This window comes from Arachis ipaensis, chromosome B03 (genome assembly GCF_000816755.2).
Source record: "Arachis ipaensis cultivar K30076 chromosome B03, Araip1.1, whole genome shotgun sequence".
Classification (NCBI taxonomy): Eukaryota; Viridiplantae; Streptophyta; class Magnoliopsida; order Fabales; family Fabaceae; genus Arachis; species Arachis ipaensis.
The window spans coordinates 5,185,248-5,191,058 of NC_029787.2; the positions used below are offsets into that span (position 1 = coordinate 5,185,248).

General features: G+C 29.5%; 1 long non-coding RNA gene across 1 annotated transcript; it reads left to right on the forward strand.

Moving 5' to 3' along the window:
• On the forward strand, positions 3,062 to 4,937 carry LOC110269900. Its single transcript, XR_002358739.1, has 2 exons — positions 3,062 to 3,397; positions 4,513 to 4,937. It is a non-coding gene; the product is annotated as an uncharacterized LOC110269900 (long non-coding RNA).

The window sequence follows — 5,811 nt, forward strand, 5'->3', positions numbered from 1 at the left end:
CGATGTTTGCTAAACTCTACGTTTTACTTCCAATTTAATGTATCAGATACAAACATTAAATTGTTAATAAAACTAAAAATAAAAGAGAATTATTCTAAAACGATACCTATTGTTTCTTTTTAAAATTAGAAATATTATTGACCCATTTGCTAACAAGTAACAACAAATAAACTACATCAACGCATGCAAGTTATTGAGCTTGTAGTCTTGTTCTGATTACACATATCTCTTTATTTTAATTCCAAAATTTTTTTATAGCTCTTTCAGTGATTTACTATTCAATTCAAGTTCAACATGTTATGCTCTGGATCATTGTTCCTAATCTTAACTACTATATAACCAGTTTTGATACAAATGATCACGAATCTTGTTAATAAACCTCTTTCTAAAGCATAAAGTATTCTCAAATTTCTTAAACAATTATCTCACTGATTGATTTTCTCAGAAGCAATAGAACACAACATAAAAAATAATGTTTCAAAAATCTGTAATAATGAAAAACATGTTAGGTAGAGTATTGTGATAACAAACAATTAAAAAAAAAAGAAATAATTTCTAATTAAAAAGTTTAAATAACTAATTAGGGATGGCAAAATTATCTGAGACCCGAAGATTCCTACGGGGACTGCCCCGAATGGGGATCCGACTGTGGGAAATTTTTCCTGCAGGAATGGAGACGGGGGACAAAATTTTTCCGAGATAAGCACGGGACCCGAGCGGGAATCCCCGTCCGTCTCCGTTAATCCCAAAATTCATAAATTTATTGAATTGTCCTTAATAGTTGAATTATCCTAATTCTCATTTGCATAACACTTTAGTCCCTTCTTCAATTCAAATATCCCTGACGCTGTCCATATTTCATCCAACCCCTCTGCAGCCACCTCCTCGCCACTCTCTCTTCTCGCCGCATCGTCACACCTCAGCGTGCCATCACCCTCACTGCGTCGTGCTCTCTATTTGCGGTGTTCTTTTTTGTAACTGTGTCATCGTGTCCATTCTCATCTTTGTTCCCGCGTCTCTCACTTAGTCTACTGCTCTGTCCTCTGGTTCGACGTTGCGTCCCCCCACAGTGTCATTTCAAAAGAATCCACCATTTTATGGTTTAAACTTTTTATACAAAATCTTGCTGTTTTTGTATAAGATGAATACTTGCAACTCTATTCATATGGAAATTAATAATTAGTTAAAACTATCAGATAGATGAGAAATGGGATCCTCACAAAAGATAGAACTCGATGAAGAATGGAGATGGAGAGCAATATTCCCCCACAATGAGAAACGAAAACAGAAACAGAGAGCAAATATGGGGGTGGCGCTTCCTCCCTCCCCGTTGACATCCCTATAACTAACCATTTTTAGCCAACATACAATCAACAATTCTATTTTCATAGTCTTTTTTTTTATGGCCACATGTAACAAAATTCTTTGGCACAAAAGAGATACAACCACACATACGACATTTCTTTAATTTATTTCTGTAATTGGTTAACTAAAAGATCTTAACATCATATTCACTTTTGTAATCTTATACTTAAAAAATTATATTAAATATACACAAAAATCAGTTGCTAATTAATTATTACGTATAGAAATACGTATTTGACATTTACTAGATATAAGCAAGTTTGATTTTTTATCTATGATAAATTTTATATTTTACTGTGATATATTTGATTATTCTAATAGCTGATTATTTAGTTAAAAGAAATATGTAAATTAATATATATAAATATTGATAACTGATTTTTTTCATGTGCAATTAGTATTTTTTTTTAAGTTCTAATGTTGTATATTTTTTTTTCCTCTAGTGTACATTTCTTTCAAATGTCACCATTTAAAAAAAATGGAAGATAGGGTAAAGGGATTGAGGGCATAGAAAAAAATAATTACAATTTTCAATGGCATAATACAATATTGTTATAAATATATATCAGAGCATATAAATTTATGGCATAATAATTGCAAACACTCCCTAATATTGTTTCTTCCATTCAAAACTCTACTATGTCTATTTGCTTCATGTTATGAAAAATACAACACCAGTGTTATGTTTGTTCCTTCAAAGACGAAAAGAGCCTAGAAACAAACGAGCTTCTTACTCCACCATGACCCTTGATATCTGAAACAAACGAGCTTCTTACTCACTTTAACATTTTCTCAAACATCTGGTGGGCATCATTGTGACTACTGTTCCTAACAGTGTGTATATTGAAACAACATTGCATCCCTTTAACTCGATGGTTCTCCATTTATTCTATTGTACTATACACTCACGTAACTAATGCATCATCTGTGATTATGCTGATTGAAAAAATCAAATATTCGAGGATTAATTCATAAATTTGCCCCAAAAAAATAAACCAAAACAAAATCGAAACATTATTGGATAATATCATACTACTTAATATTTTCTACCGGCAACAAATGCTTATTGAAGTAAGGAAAATATGCAATTAACTCCACAATCCATGACACAAAAAGTATTGAGGTTCAAACAAAATTCACGAAAAAGAATCAAAAGGGTATGTAAACTTTACCAAGTGAAAAAGTTGGTGACTCTGAAGGAGAGAGAGAGAGTGTTGTTTTTTTTTTAAATGTAAATACTAATTTTTTTTAAAAAAAATACTCTTTCTTATTTTTTTTAGTAATTTTATTTTTACTATTAGAAATTTGTCAAATATATTAAAAATTTTAAAAAATATATTTTTATTAAAAACCTTTTTTTTATTGATTTAATAACGCTCAAACAAACACATTAATTGAAAAACCAAAAAAATTGAACCAAATCAATCTAATTGATTTGATTTGATTCGAAAGGTCTCAATAAAAAAAAGATTTAATTACTTTATTGGTTCATGTAGTTTCGCAAAATTTTTAATTAGGTCTCTATATTTTTTTTCTTTTAATTGGGTCTTTATACGTTAATTTTTTTTCAATTAAATTCCTACTTTGAGTATAACGTTTAAGATAACGGAATATTCTATTTAAAAAATGAATATTCTTATGAATTAATTAGAGCAGCTAGTTAAACATACATCTATTTTCTTAAAATACTAAAAGAACCCCTGATATTTTATCCCAAAGAAAAAAAAAAAACCCCTATCCAGCCCTAACTTGTTCTCTGAAGGTCGTGTGCCCTGCGCTTCTTCTCCATCAGTCCGTAGTCTTCATCCATAGTCGTCGTCGTTCGTGGCGGACGCTTGGTGGTCGGTCGTCTGTCGCATCCTTCTCCCTGCGCTACTATGTTCTGCGTTGCTCTGTTCTGTGGTCTTCTGCGTTGTTTGCCCGTCGAAGCCGTCACTGTGCCTCGCCTCGCGTCACCTCGCGCCTCGCCTCACTGTGCCGTGCCTCGCCGGCGCTGCGTCTCGATCTGTCTGTACTCGATCTGTCAAAATAGGTGACATTAAAATTGATTTTTTTTTCATTTTTTCGAAGTTGATGAAATGTGTTTATGTATATGTCAATTTTTTCAAAGATGATTAAAATTGGTTTGCTCTAATTTTAGTGTTTGATACTCATATAGATATTGTTTTGAAGTAACACTTTTTAGGATAATTCTTGCTTAGATACTATCATTCATTTTTTACTTAAAGTGATTGGATCAATCCTAGTTGTTGTAGTAGTAGTTATGACTTCTGAAGTTCGATTGGTGTGCAAATACAATAAGGTTTAGTGATTAATTTTAAATACTGTAAATATGCTCTTAAGTATTAATGTAAAGTTTGTTATGCTATCATTACTCATTAGATTATATTATACCAAATGTGTGTGTGATTGCCGAGACATGGATTCCAACAGTAAAATCTTCTTGATGAATTGATATATAATTTGATTATACTTAATTTATTTGGATAGTAACTACATTAAAATATTTTCTTAATCAATTGGAAAACATATCATTGATATGCTATGTCCACTCTGCAATTATTTCATAATTTAGTTCTTCTGGTATATTTTTACATGTAGTAATGTGGATTTGGTTGTATTTAATGTTAATTTTAGGGTTGTTCTTTGTCGATAGTAAAGATGCTTTTCATTCAGCTTATGAAAATGTACATAGGTATATTGACTGTGAATCATTTTTATTTTCATTAAATACTAAATACATAGCCATAAGGAATCTCAAACAATGGTTTGAAGCAAGCTGACCAAATTTCAACTAATTTTGGCCTGTTCAACAAAACACATCAATATTTATGTGAATTATTCTTCGGCTACTTTTTTTTTTAATTTCTATGCTAGTTCAGAGAGTGGAAGGCTGCAATGTGTGTTATTGCTTGTATTATTTTTCTCTTCATTTAATGTATTCTTCTTTCATAAAAAGTAAATAAATAAATAAGACAAATAAAAAAGAACTCTTAATACTGGAAGCAGCATATTTTAGTTTGAGTTATATATTAGTTTTGTTAAGTTCATAATAGTTATTTTAAACTCATTATTGCACTGATTAGTATCCCTGCATCAATTCTCTGGTATGAGTTTAATAGTGGATCCGTTGCACATATTTTACAGTTTCTTCAAAGCAATGGTGCTGATATTTTGAATCAAGGACAGGATACTAAATATGTAAAATTCTTGATTCTTGCATTGATGGTCTTAGTTTAGTGTGGTGCAAATTTCAAGGTGGACGAGGTTAAGAAGGAATTAATTGGCATGTCAAGGGTTGGGAATGCTGCTAATTGGTCGAATAATATATAAATATGAATTCTTTTTGAACTAAGGCTTTTATTATATGGTAGACTCGGTTGAATTTTCATGTTCTAGTACACAAAAATATATTGATGTCAGAGCCAGATTATATAATTGTCAAGCCTATACCAAACTTAGCTAGAGATGGTCTTGGAGCTGCATTTCTTTCTTTTATATTAAGCCAAATGTAAAATATTACATGATGATAATGAATAATTGAATAATGGAAACTGAATTTTATATATACTTATTATTACTATTTCCGTTTTATTTTATCTATTCTTTTTTTTATGTTCTTAAGATAAGGTATTTTTTTTAAAAAAAAAAAGAAAAGGTATTTTTGTTACAATTTGTATATAAATAAGCAAAAGAATGATAGTGACAAAATAAAAAGAATTATGAGAATATTTTTCATGCAGTAGAATCATTGAATAGGGATTATAGGAATATCTTTCATTGAATATTTATAGTTTTATTGAATTTTCAATTAGGTCCCTATATTTTTTTTTTCAATTAGGTCCCTAAGGGTATACAAGTAATTTCACAATTCACTAACATTTTTTTGACGTTTAATGTTAATAGGGACTAAATTGAAAAAAAAATTAACGTATAGGGACCCAATTAAAAGGAAAAAAGTATAAGGACATAATTGAAAATTTTGCGAAATTATAGGAACCAATAGAGTAATTAAACCTAAAAAAAATTGAACCAAACCAAACCACATAATTAAAATAATTTTAAATCAAATGAGTTTTTGCCAAAAAATCGAACCAAAACCGCAAATGGAACACCCTATTAAATAGTGAATCAAGGGATGATATAGTGGGTGTTTGGATTAAAGTTTACAGTATAAAATTGATTTTGCAAATTTGATTTTGATTAGAAGTAAGTTTATGTCAAAGTGATTTATATTTAGCAATCTTTATATCAAAATGGATGATACTAAAATAAATATTGTTTGAATTACACAATTCAAAATCACTTTTAGATAAAAAAAAGTACTAAAATAGACATCGACTTAAATAATTTTTTTATATTATCCTATCATTTTAATTTAGATATTTTAACCGATCTTATTAATTAATTTTATAATAGAATTAATATTTATTTACAAAAAAAAAT